The sequence below is a fragment of the Echinops telfairi genome, unplaced genomic scaffold (genome assembly GCF_000313985.2).
Source record: "Echinops telfairi isolate 266 unplaced genomic scaffold, ASM31398v2 ScPeMD7_7466;HRSCAF=8504, whole genome shotgun sequence".
Lineage (NCBI taxonomy): Eukaryota > Metazoa > Chordata > Mammalia > Afrosoricida > Tenrecidae > Echinops > Echinops telfairi.
Window position 1 is genome coordinate 6,046,263 of NW_022111366.1, and position 13,973 is coordinate 6,060,235.

At 53.5% G+C, this 13,973-nt stretch overlaps 1 protein-coding gene and 1 non-coding gene across 4 annotated transcripts in view; both read left to right on the plus strand.

The window, feature by feature from the left end:
- The window catches only part of IGSF3 (immunoglobulin superfamily member 3), a 121,848-nt gene that overhangs the window by 35,732 nt on the left and 72,143 nt on the right, over positions 1-13,973 (plus strand). The gene's annotated exons all lie outside the window — the stretch shown is intronic.
- Positions 206-396, plus strand: LOC115873166. The gene has a single exon (XR_004048262.1). It is a non-coding gene; the product is annotated as a U2 spliceosomal RNA (small nuclear RNA).

A 13,973-nucleotide genomic window follows, 5' to 3' on the forward strand; every position in this document is an offset into this window, starting at 1 on the left:
GTGGGTCAGGATGTGCTCCAGTCTCTCCTCCTCCCCCGTCATCTGTTCCTGTGTGCTCTGAAGACCCAACTTTTTAATGAAAATGAGGGTTAGTTTGTTTTTAATCTTTTTGTAATTCTGCACATACTACCAAAGAAATTTTTAAGCTTAGGAAAACCAATGACGTGCTACAAATACAAAACAAACCAAAAAAACATACACTACAATCGCTTCTTGGCCTTTTGGCTAAGATCAAGTGTAGTTTCTGTTCTTATCAGTTTAATATCTGATACGTTCTCTATCTGAGGACAACATATTAAGTGTATTTTTGCAAGTGGAAGTTGGACCAGGAGCTTGCTTTATCCACTCTGCACATCAGCCTCGTATTGCAGTGCTTCCAGGGATGGTGCAGGCCTTTAGGGGGCTTGTAAATAAAAGAAGAAAAACAACAACAACACACACTACCATGAGTCCATTCTTACTCACAACGACACTCTGTAGGGATTGTGAGGCTGTAACTCTTTATGGGAGCAGACAGCCTCATCTCTCTCTGGAGGAGCAGCTGGTGGGTATGAACTGCTGCTCTCCCGGTTAGCAGTCCCATGCTTCCTGCCATGGAGTCAGTGTTAGAGACAGGAGAGACCTGCCCAGGGGTTTCTGAGGTTGTCAATCGCTCTGTGAGCAGAAAGCTCACCTTTCTCCTGAGGAGCTCATGGTGGATTCCAACCGCTGCCCTTTGGAAACGCCGTCTGCCACCAGGCCGTAGGATAAGAGGGCTTCAAAACGTATAAGGAGAAATGGAAGAATGACATGACAATGGATTTTTTTTCTCATGAGCTTTTGGAAGCACCCTTATATTTTAAAGAAAAAGTTTTCAGTACGTTGAATGATGATCATTATCTCAGTACCAACACAACCCACTGTCTTGTGTCATGCCGACTCAGCAACCCAGCACACACAGCACTGTAACCCTCTTATGACTTGTGTTAAGTGCTACTGCTACTGCTCTGATTTCCTGACCGTTGAAAACATCTTTGCTGTTGTCCGCTGCCAGTGGGTCCACTGGCTCCTGGCAGCCTTGTTGTGACTGAATGAGGTGTTGCCTGGGCTGCGTCTTCCTCACCCTCGCTGGCGTGCTTGAGCCTGTCGCCGAGGTGACTCTGCCAGCCTATCTCATCTGGGGGTGGGGGCCCCTGCCTTACCCACATGACATCCTCCTCTCGCACTCCCTCCCTGATGATGTGGCCCGAGTAAGTGAGCCAGACGGTGTTCTGTCGTGGCCCATAGGCTTTTCAGAGGTCAGTGTCAGCAGTAGACAGCCAGGCCTTTCTCCCTAGTCTTCCTTCCTCTGGAAGCTCCGCTGAAACCCGTCCTCCGTGGGCGACCTTGTTGGAACGTGAAATACCAGTGGCAGAACTTCCAGCAGCACACAACCCACCGCAACACAACCCACTGACGGATGGATGGTGCAAACGGTGTTTCTCTCACTGCCATGGGGTTGATTCCAATCCAAGGTGACCCCACAGGACAGGGTAGAACTGACCCCATGGGTTTCCGAGATTGTAAATCTGTGTGGGGTAGAAAGCTTCGTGTAGTGCCTGGTGTTTTGAACTGCTGATATTGGGGGTGGCAGCCGAGCCCATCACCACCGTGCCAGCAGGGCAGTGTTTTGTGCTGTTGTTCCCAGGGTCGCCCTGAGTCAGAACCAACAGACTCCAAGGCCCCTAATAACAGTTTGCTACATAACCCTCCCTGCCATTGTGGTTGTGAAGGGCGAAACAGCTGGATGACTTCACTGATTCCTTTCCCTTGTTTTCCCTTTGCTGTCATTGCCCCCTCCCCTCCACCACCACCCCTCCGCCCTTTGCTCATTCCTGCCCGCCTTTCATGCTTATCGGTTCTTTTTTAATTTCACTCTTTGTTTCACAAGTAGTCGCTCTTGCCACCGCTCTCCCTCCTTTAAATTTTTTATGACGGAAAATTCCCAGCACACTAAAGTGGAGACAATAGGATAACGACCCCTCATGCACACATCACCCTGTTTCCACAGCTAATCAGTTCACGGCCAGCCTTGCTTTATTGAGACCTTGACTTGCTCATCCTTCCTGTCTTATTTTTTGAAGGAAGTCCAGGGAACACCGTTGCTGTATTACAAGTGGTTTTGCAAGCCTTTGCCTACCAAACTGCAATTGTTAGTCATTTATTTTCCTCATAACAATGAGGAGGGAGCGTTTGATCGTCACTAGATGGGCAGGGACGGGATAGACGGTACCAGGGGCCGACAGAGCGTAGACAATAGCAGCACGAAGACCCTGCCCTTGCAAGTAGAGAGCAGTGCATTCATTTTGCAGGGCAATTAGGATAACGGAGGCCGGCAGTGGTCGGTCAGAGGTTAGGGGTCGCGTCTTTCATGTGGGAGGCCAGGGTTCTCGGTTTAGCCAATCCGCCTCTTGGACAGCCACCCCCCCGCCTGTGAGTGGAACTGGTGTGTGGCCATGATGTGAAACAGGTTTCCATAGAGCTTCCACACTGAGCTTGACCGTGAAGAGAGGTTGGAGATCTACTCCCCAAACATCCACCCGTGAAATGTGCCTCTCTGGTGTCTCTGGCTGAGCCAGGCTGTTGTAGGCGTCTGTCCTTGGCCTTTCTCCTTGTTCTGAGTGCCTTTGGGGAAGGTGGGGGTCGTGCTCATCACCACCATGGGGTGTCGTCTTGCTGCTGTGAACTGCTGTCCAGGAGGCCCCTAGTGATGGCAAACCCCCATACCACAAAGTGCAGTCCACCTATTAGGGGTGAGGCTGTTGTGACCCACAGGCCTTTCGTTCAGTGAATCTTGAAAGTCTTCGTAGTCTGTCTTAGCCTAGAAGCTCACAGACATCCCGCTCAGCAGCACGGCAGCACCCAGCCGCCCTGACAGAACAGTGCCCGCGGTGCATGAGGTGCGTTGGCCCAGAGCAGAATCGAGGTCGCCTGCATGGAAGGTGAGAACTGTCCCTCTGAGCCACCGCTGCCTTCTCTGTGGCGCCATGCGAAGAAGGGACAGCAGGTTTGTCAGTTGACAAGTAAGATAAGAATTGATCTTGACAGGTAGGCTGACAGCTGCCTTGTTCCTAACAGGTGAAATGGAGCGGGGAATACATCCAAGCCCCTGTGTTTTCCTCCTAAAGGAGCCCTGGTGGCATGGTGGTTAAGTGCCCAACTGGTAATGGACAGGTCAGTTGTTCAAACCCACCAGCAGCTTCAGGGGAGCAACGATGTGGCAGTCTGCTTCTGTAATATTAAAAAAATACAAATAAAAAACCAGACCCACTGCCAGAGAGTCAATTTCCACTCACGTGACCTTCACAGTGACCCTCTTAGAGGGTTTCCGCATGGTTGTGTGTTGGGCTGCTATGAGAAAGGCCAGCAGTTCGAAGCCACCAAGCACTCTGCAGGAGAAAGACAGGGCTTTCTACGCCTGTAAAGAGTTACAGCCCTGGAAACTCCTGGGCAGTTCCATCCTGTCCTATAAGGTCGCCGTGAGTTGGCATCAACCCGATGGCAGTGAAAGGTTTTTGCTGGAACAGAGAGCCGCATCTTCCTCCTGAGAAGTGCCTGGTGGCTTTGCTGCTGTGGTGGTTAGCAGCCTAACAGACAGTGTCAGTGCACAACCTTGGGAACTTTGGGAGAGAGCGGCTGCGAGTCGGGTGGCTCCATGGCTGTAGGTTTGTGGTTCTCTCTAGAATCCAGCTGTGTAGGAGGGGGTGCAGAGGCGAGGGTTTAGGGTCCCACCTGGCAGGAGCCCTCTGCCATGTGATGTGGGCCCCAAACAAAGCAGTTCCTGTCCGCACTCACAGAAGGTTAGTGTCTAGAGTCAAGATGATGGGAGACCACACGGAAGGATGGCCCTCGCTCCTGGGCAAGCCTGCTGTGAGGGGCAGACACAGCTGGAGCCTGCTTGTCAGGAGTGGGGCAGGCACTGCCTCTGTGTCGCAGGAACCTCCACGAGAGGCCTGGAGCTGCGAAGCCAGGGGAGCAGCTGCCGGAGCGGGAGAGGCTTGTGGAAGTCCCTGGTTCCCTTCCTGCAGAGAAGCTCCTTGATGGCCGAGGCTGTTGTGGTGCATCTCTCTCGGGTACTCCAGGGCCCGAGCCAGCGTCTGCTGCCCTGGGCGTGCTGCGCTCGTGTGCCAAGTGGATAGGTGAGATTGGGCTCCTTCTAGACCCAGAACCCCTGTGCCCACGTTCAAAGCAGAACTCCCAAGAGAGCTTTGACCTGGGGGCTGCTGTGAGGACTGTGCTCTGTAGGTCCGGGGGATTCAAGCTGGGGTCGATGGTCAGTGCCAAGGGCCCCCGGGAACCTCTCATTCCGTGCAGTCAGGACTTAAAGGTGGAGGGAGAGTAAGGCAGAATGGATTAGAAAAACAACAGCTATCAACACCCGCCATCAATGAGGGTGCCCAGAGCATATAGATTTATAAATGAACCTCCAGCAGGCTTATTTACTAGGGACGTGCTCTCCTTGTCCCCGCCCCCACCCCCAACACTCTCTCTCTCTCTCTGCTTTTTATAATTTCTAGATAAAATGCCCTAATTTGAAGCAGCATCAAATAGAATTAAGTTAATAGTGTGAATTGCAGCTCCATCTGCTCCTCTCCACGGCCAGTAGATCTGTGGAGCCATTTGTCACAGTGTGTTTTACAGCCAGGAAGGAAAATACTCCTGGATGCTAGCCAGGACTTCTGGTGGCGATGCCGTCTGTGGCATGAGGAGGGGTGGGTGGGGAGAATGCCGCACTGGGCAGGGGGCGGGGGTTTCAGGGTCTCCTCCCTGGCTGGCTCATCGTCCTGGGCAGATCATGCGACTCTTGAGGGTCTTGGCTGCTGGGTAGAGTTAGGTGTTCAACTACTAGCCAGGAGTTGGCAGGTTCACACCCATCCAGATGTGATTCGGAAGAAAGGCCTGGTAATCCGCTGCCAAAAGGTCCCAGCCCAGAAAGCCCCCAGGAGTGCAGTTCTACTCGGCTCTTGTGGGTCGCTTTGCCCCGGAGAGGAGTTGATGGTACTGGAAGACGGAAGACGGCTCCCCAGGGCATTTTTTCATTCGCTCGGCTGACAGGCTTGCGCTGCTACGTGGCAGAGCCAGAGTCCCATGGCGCCCTGCTGTTTTCTCGGCTTAAGACCGAGGACGCTGAGAACATCACGGTCTGTCTCTAAGGCTATCACAGACTCCTTTCTCCCAGACTCAGAGCCGTGTGCCTGACGGTTGTCCTGAGCGCGGTGCGGGGAAGGGGTCACCAGCGTCCGGCTCGATGCGCTTGAGGCCTGAGAAGGGAGCTCGGGCTGCTGAGAAGTGCATGGGACCCCAGCCTGAAGACTGAGCAGCTGCTCAGCAACACTGCCGTCGAGCAGATGTGGACTCCTCGCCGCCCTGTAGGACAAGGTAGAACTGCTCTGTGAGTTTCCGAGACGGCAACTCTTCCCGGGAGTAGAACAGCTTTCTCCCTTGGCTCCCTTGGAGTGGCTGTGGTTTCGAACTGCTGACCTTGCCATGAACAGCCCAACTCGCAGCCTCTGTGCCCCAGGACTCCGAGGGGAAGAATTGTAAGAACTGGTACCGGAGTGGATCCCAGGGAAGTAGTTGCCGAGTGGGGCTTGCAGGAGGGCCTGCGAGATGAGGGGCCCTGGGAGGCCTTCAGAGAGGAAGCAGGGGTGAGGTGCCGAGCAGAGAGGAGAAGCGTGTGTTAGAGCAGAGGTGGAAATGGGGATCCAAGAGAATAACCAATTTGTTCACCCCACAAGCATTGATTAGTTACGATTGAACCCACGTGAGGGCAATGGGTTTGGTAGGTTGTCACTTTTTGTTTTGTTTGTCGGCACCGTTCGAAGAGGACTCTTGAAGTGGAGCGAGAGGTTAAATGCTCAACTACTAACCAAAAGGCTGGTGGTTCAAATCCCCCCAGAGATACCAGGGAAGAAAGGCCAGGTGATCTTCTGAGGAAGATCACACCCTTGAGAACTCAAGGGAACAGTTCTCTGAAAACAACAGGAACTGGGCGAGAGTCAGGGGCAACTAACTGGCTTTGGTTGTATGTTTATTGTCTGAAAACAGAACAGCATACAAAGATGGGTTAAGATAGAGTTCTGACCTCCAATCCCCTGAGGCTCCTGAGGCTGATGTGGAGATAATTTTCGGCTCAGTGCAAGCACACAAAGAGGGTGACTAACTGCCTGAGGAGGAGGCGGAGATTTCCCAGGAGAGATGACAAACGCACTGGGACTTAAAGTGTGACTAGGAGCTGGCTGGGTGTGGGGCCCAGAGAAGACCATTCCAGGTGAAGGGGCCTGGGGTGCTTTATGAATTTGCCTTCTACTGTGGGTGCAGGCTGGAGACCTCCTAGCCAGGGGTGACTCTTGAAATGACGGAGGACGAGTTTCAGTGTCCAGGAATGAGGGTGGCCACGACGGTGTCTGAGGCTGAGAGTCAGAACCCTGATGGTGGGGTGGGTTATGCATCAGTCTGCTAACCCCAGGATCAGCAGTTAGATACTGCGTTCTGCCCGCCCCCACAAAGAGTTCCAGTCTTGGAAGCCCACGGGGCAGAGCCACGTGGGTCAGAATGGATGCAGTGAGAGGGAGTGAGGCTTTTGAGGATGAGAATGCTTTGTGCTGAAGCTGCCTGGAGCCTTTTCGGGAACAACGTGGGTGCAAGACATAAAACAGTCCTTTCTGCTGTGTGGGGGGATTCGGAGAGGGTAGTGGGCTGGGAGGTGGCGGTTGCAACTCCAGGTATGGAAGTCGGGGAGGTGGATGTGGAACTGTGCGGGAGGGCTGGTGAGGAAGGGGCTGGGGGGTGGGATCTGTTAGGAATAAGCAGAACTGAGGGGCAGTCCAGTGAGTGAGAGTCCAGTTAAGAGAGGTGAGAAGGAGAGAATGGACCACTCTGCCAGGAGAAAGTTGGGGCAGGCAGACAACAGTGGGGCTTGCTCGGGGGTGATTGGAACTTGAATTCTGGGTACTGTGTGCTCTATAGTGTTGACTTGCTTCGAAGTGTTGAAAAGCAAGGCTGTTACTTTGAGGACTAAGGTACGGCTGATCCAAACCATGGCTTGGTAGAGGGGCAACAAAAAGGAGAAAGCCCTTTGACAAGCCGATTGAGACCGTAGCTGTAGCACTGGGCTCCACATGAGAAGAGTGGAGAGGGCGGTACAAGACTGGGCGGTGTTTTCGTTGTGTTACACAAGGGGCCCCTGTGAGTTGCGACGACTGGCAGCACTTCACAACAACCTGACGCACAGTGGAAGGTTTCACTCCACCGTTGCCTCTCCCTTGAGCTCTTTGACTGTTGACGAGAGGCATCAGAAGGGTTTTGCCCCCAGGCAAAGCGTTTGCCGTGGCTCCCCTGGCCAGGGCAGGAGGATCCGTCTGGGCCTCAGGACCTTGCCTACCAGTTCCCCAGATGGGAACTGGAGTACTGGGGCCCCAAGGGTCAGGGGCCATTTCCTGGCCAGGCTGACCAGCCGAGATGGTCAGAGGCCCTCTGAACCCGTGCCTGGAACTACTTTTCCAATGGCCCGTCGTGCGCATATTCAAGTCATGGCCCTTCCCTAGCCCGTGTGTGATGAACTCGTCTGCCATCAGTCATGCTTTGGTGATGGGTTTCTTTGTGTTCACGTCCTGTTGTTTAAGCAGCTGCACGACTGGATCCTTGGGCGCCATTGTAACCTCATGCCGACGGTCCCCATGATCCAGACGCCCTCTTCCTCTCTGTGGTCTGTTAGCCTTCATGAAAGGGTCTCTGTAAAACACATTAGCCTTTGGACTCCCCCCCCCCCCACACACACACCGAAGTATAGGCAGCATGGACAGACACAATGAATTCATTCACATAAATATCTGGAATTGGTGACTGAGGGCTTGGTCAAGGTCGGTGTCTGTACAGTGATACCTCAGTTGTCCAATGGTTCTCCCAGCTCAAACTTTGCACTACTTGGATACTGCAAAGTTTGAAAAAAAAAAAAAATCCCGGTTTCCGTAACTTTGCTCACTAGTCGAACCGCAAACCCCATTTGAAAAAGCCTGTACTGGCCCAGAGCAGTCACGCGTCCCACCTCGCCTCTACGTGAGCGCCGCTCTCACTCAGCCACCGTATGGTGCTTGTGCCAGTGCATTCAAACAGGCGCCATGCCCGAACCGGGGCTCTGAAGAGCGAGTGACACCCTCGGTCAGACTAAGAGGGAAACGGTGAGCCCACGGGAGCGTTAACGAAAGATATCGCTGTGAAATTTGAATCAGGTCACTACTTGTCTGATTGGGAGGCCGAATACAGCCTGGCCATGTCAACATTATTAGCACTTTGGAGGGGGAAATGTGATTAGGCAGCTAATGTAGTGAAAGGTGTGAAATCATTCGCCATGAAACACAGAACCCAGGCCATGGGAGAGGCTGGAAAGTGACCGCTCATTTGGTCAGTCAGAAACAGCTCAGCGGTGATGGTCTCTGAGACAGCGACGTGTGGAGGCTAGAAAACCTCCACAGTGACTCAAGTCCTGGAAAAGTGAAGTTTTAAGTGTAATTTGGGGACCTCAGAACCAATGACTTGATTTTCTGTTATTTCTTATGGGAAAAATATCTTCCGTGCTCAAACTTTTCAGTGTTCAAACTTGAATTTGGAACACATTGAGTTTGGCACCTGAGGGATCAGCGGATTGGTTAACTAAACCGAAACCAGGGTTGATTCCAGCCCCCTGTGTGCCCCACTAGCACTGTGCTCCAGAGGGTTTTCATGGGCTGGCTTTTTAGAAGGAGATCTTCAGACCTTTGTTACAAGGGGCAACTGGGCCTTTTAACCCTTCCCTCCACCCAGACACTGCTGCCATCCTTTCCAGGACAGCGGTAAGGAAATCCCACACGGTGTGTGCCTTTTTAAAGGACGGAATTCAGACGGGAGTAAGAGTCTAGTGTGACCTCAGGTTAACTTAGCTGGTGACATCTTCAAAGACGCCAAGGTGACAATCACCGATAAGAAAGGGTCAAGACTTCAGCAGCTCTCTTTGGAGGACACAGTTCAGTCCATAAAAGAGCCAACAAGAAGGGGAAGGGGCAGTGAATGTGAGATGGGGCAGTGTGCACTTGGGATTCGGTTGTTCAGAGGGGGGGATTCTATTTACCCGGTGCTGTCTGGTGGCCTAGTGATTAGGTGTTGGGCTGCAAACCACCACATCAGCAGTTCAAAACCACTAGCTGCTCTTCGGGAGAAACTCCTGTAAAGAGTTACAGTCTCAGAAACCCACAGGGGCAGTTCTGTCTTATCCTATAGGGTTGCTATCAGTCAGAATTGACTCCATGGCAGTGAGTTTGAAGTTTTTTTGTTTAATTAAAAAGCAAAATATTTTAGGGCAAAACATGGGCTCCAACATAAAAACAATTGTGAGGCTGGTGCAGGGCGGGGCAGTGCTTCATTCTGTTGTACACAGGGTTTCTGTGAGTCAGAACCAGCTGGGCACCTCACAACAGCATGGCTAATAGGGGGGCCCTGGTGTCATAGTGGTTCTGTGTTGGGCTGTGAATTACAAGGTCAGCAGTTTGAAACCACCGGCAGCTCTGAGGGAGGAAGATGAGGCTTTCTACTTCTGTAAAGGGTTCTAATCTTAGAAACGCATAGGGGCAGTTCTATTCTGTCCAGTCTGTAGGCCAGGAATGCAGGAGTGACCGGCAGTTCTGACTCAGACTCTCTCTTGAGACTGTAGTCTGAAGGTGGCTGCAGGAGCAGGGGGTGGCTGTGTGTCCCATCCTCTGCAGCGACCTTGGGCCTTTCTCTCCACAGTGATTCCTGTGGGTTAGTGGGGCTTCCTGAAAGGGGGGAGGGTGCAGAGCGGTCTGGCTGCTTGCCTGTCTCTTGTGCCTTGGTCAGAAGGCTGCCGAGATGTCTCGAGGAGAGGCAACTTAGGTCTGAGCCCTCCGTGGGAGGGGCGGCAAAGCCACGTTGTCAGAAGGGTACAGGGGAGGAGAGGTCAGCCAGCTTTGGAACGGGTGCAGAAAGGTCTGGAACAGATGGCCTCTCGGATAGTATGATCAGAGTGGGAGGGGGGAGTAGGAGGCACCACCTGGGGGTTAGTAGGCAACCCAGTTAATGGGCAAGAAGCCGGAGCTGCTGTGCTCTGTTGAGTAGATGCTGACTCATGGCAAACTGCCCCATTGGGTTTTCCTGGCTGCAGTCTTTACAGGAGTTGTTGGACTGGTCCGTTCTCCCTGTAAGCCCTGATGGGTTCAAACCTCCAACCTTCTGGTGAGCAGCCAAGCGCTCAAGCATTGTGCCACTGGGTTTCCTGGAAACCAGACCCGTTGGGTTCCCAGTCACAGCAAGCCCAGGGGTGCATTGGAGAACTGTGCTTGATAGGCCTTTTCAAGCTGTGTGACCTTTTGGAAGCAGGTCCCCAACTTCCCGGGTGAGGTGCCTCTGAGTTGATTTGAACTGCCAGCCCTCTGGTTCGTAGTCAAGGGCTTCGGTGTGTGCACCACCCAAGGCAAGTGTCAGGGCAGTGCTGACTGGGGAGACGGGGCAGGGAGGAGGAGGAAGGCCAGAGATGCTCTGGGCTGGAAGCCAAGCTTGCTGTGGGTGCTTGAAGGCAGGTGTGAGCGAGCGAGCAGTGAGGGCAGAAAGGTGGGTTTGGCAGAACCACGTGGTTCTTTGTGATTGCACTTGTTTTCTCCTTTACTGTGACACACACACACACACACACACACACACACACACACACACACACAGCTTTCCTCCTCCGCTGGATGTTTAAGCTAAATTTTCTGGGCAGAATGTTTAATTACTGTTTTTTAAACTGTCCCCACATTTTACCTTGGCCTGGCATGTATCTTTGTTCAATATTTTTGAATAGGTAATATGCACGCATGTGACTAATTAGAGAGGATACGAAGGTATACATCAGTGAAAATTAAGTCTGCTTTTCACCACCCCCACCCCCAAGAGACTGCCGCTGTGACTGGTTTCTGGTGTGTCCTTCTGGAAACGTTTTCCACTGTGCTAACGGCACATCAGCAGCAGGCGTGCCACGCCTGCTCCCGGGCTTGCAGTTCAGCCCTGGGGGCCTGCGCCTTCCCTCCAGACTGACTCCACCCCTGGGTGCAAAGGCAGGGCCTGCAGGCGAGGGCCCAGCTCAGCCCGGATGTGCTTCGTTCGGGTCTTTTCTGAACCTGCAGTTCTGAGTGGTGCTTCTGATTCCACGTTCGGGGCCTCTCTTGGCTTATATGTTTTCCAAGTGTTCTGTTTCTCCCAGGATCATGAGAGGGTTTCTCGTCTTCCCTCCCTCCTGTGTCTGTTCCCCACAGAGGGGAATGTATGCAGCTAGGGGAGGCCCTGGGGCTTTGAATACACAGAACCGGGAAGGTGCAAGGGACTCTGAGGATGGTCAGAGGGGCAGTGGTGGCTCATGGGGAGAGCTCTGGCCCTTCGGTTCCTCAGGCTGAGGTTTGGTTCCAGGGCAGGGTGTCCCCTGGGCAGCCACTGCCCGTGTGTCATGGGGCTTGCATGTTGCTATGACACTGAGCGGGTTTCAGTGGAGCTTTTAGACAAAGATGGGCTTGGAAGAGAGGACAACCGGCCCTGGGCATGGTGGCGGACCACGCAGCGTTCTGTTCTGTTGTGCACTAGGTCACCGTGAGGCCGGGCCAACTTGGCAGCAGCTAACACCAGTAAGGGTTATCCAGGTAGCCTCTCTCAGTTTTTATTTATTTATTCTCTCTCGCCCCTTCTCCGTCTTTTACCATATAGGGAACGCATCCTTAGGGAGGAGAGTCAAAGATCGTCCAAAGTCTCTGGATCGTACCCTCCCTGTAGATACCTCGTTTGTACTTCTGGGATAGAATGACTCCCTCCTTAGATGTCCTGGTTCCCTGGAGCAGAGGCAGAAAGTACCAGGTCCAGCCTGTGGACAGGAATGCTTTCATCCCACATACCCCAAATGGTGCGTGTGTGGGGACACTGGCCCTGTGCCCAGACCTGCCTGGGACCGACTTCTCCTTAGCTGGCCGTCCAAGGGACAGATTGCAGCTGAGCCCTGCGTGAAACCCGAGGCCTCCTGGCTCTGCAGTGCGCAGCATCGACCCATACTATTCAGAGCTCTTTTTTCTATGAGTGTCCACAACATTCATTCCTCTACAATGAGCTTGGCAGAAGCCACTGCTGTGAAGCGGCCTCACCTCAGGCCCAGTGTCTCTTGCCCCAGCCTTGCCTTGCCTTGCCTTCAGGAGTGAGCACAGCACACTGTAAAGGCACCAGTGTCACCGCCCTATCCCAGGGGGATTGACAGCGGTTTCCCCAGTCCCTTTCTCTCCGGAAGGAGCCCTGGTGGCAGGAGAGAGTACGTGTGGGTCGGCAGTTAGAACCCGCCTGCAGCTCCGAGGGGGAACGAGGAGGCTTCCTGCTCCCATAAAGACTTGTTCCCCCAGAAACCCACAGGGGCAGCTTTACTCTGTCTTGTGGGGTCCCTGTGAGGCAGAATTGACTCTCAGTAAAGGGGTGCTGGTGGTGCAGTGGGTTCAGTGTTGGGCTGTTTGCCCGCAAGGCCGCTGCTTCAAACCCACCAGCTGCTCTGCAGGAGAAAGATGAGGCCGCCTGTTCCCGAAAGGGTTTCCAGCCTTAGGAACCGTACGGAGGAGCAGTCCTGCTCTGTCCCGTAGGGTCGCTGTGAGTCAGAATCGCCGCAAGAACAGTGGATCTGGTTTTGGTGGTCTTTTGTTGCCTCACTCACAACCCGTGGGAGAAAAAAAAAGAGTATTTTCCTCTAAAATGGATTTAGGCAGTAGCCCTCCTGCCGTGCTGTCGGCTATACAGGTATGGTGAGTTAGTCTTGTCAGACAAGGTCAGCTCCAAATTAATGAGCACAGTCTGTCCTCCGCTCCCATCCCCCTGGAGCTGGTCTGGTCTGTAATAGCCTTCCTAAATTTGGGGAGCCAGAAATATCTGGCTGCAAAAGGCTGGGCGGGCAGGATTAGAAAGGAAGCCTCAGTCCTCCCCCCTGCGGCTGGTTGCTGGGATGCCCTGTTTCCCCCTCGCCCTCTGGTCTCCACGCTCAGTATGCTGTGTGGCTGCTCACCAGGCAGTTATCTGGGTGGGGTGTCTGAGGTCCTGCTGAGATCCTGGAGAATATGTCACCAGCTGATGACAGGCTCCTGCTGAGAGGCACCCCCACCCCCAGCCCAACACACACACACTGATCCCTATCTCCTCTGGCTGCTGATAACTCCAGCTATCAGCAGTGCAGGGACACGGAGACCTTCGGGAATGGTCAGCGTTTCCTGGTTTTGAGCACGGCATCGGTATTTTCAATGTGTAACTCTACCACGGTGCTAACCTTCAGGACTGTATCATCAGACCCCTTACCAGTGGGGTGATCTTCCCCAGGACAGCTAGGGGCCTGGCCTGCTTTCTATTTTCTCAGGAAAGCCAGTACCTGCCCCAGCCCTCCATTGGTGACACTGTCTAAGGTTTGACTGCTTTCCAGGAACAGGCTTGGCGCTGGCTGACTTTTGCTCTTCGTTGACCTCTGTGGCGAGTGGCGCCCACTGGGGAGCTGTGGGGTCCACAGTGGATGGAGACTCTGAGGAGGGACCAGTGCCAGGGACTCTAATGTGGCCCGCAATGGACTGTCTTTTGGCATCTTGCTCAGGTTGATCGATGGGCCATTGTGCTACAGTGGTTCCTCTGTCTGCCTGCTTTCCATCCGCCGCCTCTGGCTCTGGCTCCCGCCCCTTCTGGTCTGCAGAGGGGCGACGGGGTGAGCTGGCTCCTAGCGACATGTGGATCTAGTTAGATGATTGCTGCTGCTATTGTTAGGTGCTGCTAAGTTGAATCCAGTTCACAGTGACCCATGTCATGGAGAAGAACTGTCCCATAGGGTTTTTTAGGAAGTGGTGGTGGTGATGGTGATGGAGGTGGTAGAAGTAGAGATGGAGGTGGTGATGGTGGAGGTGTTGATTGTGATGGTGGTGGTTGTGGAGGTGGTG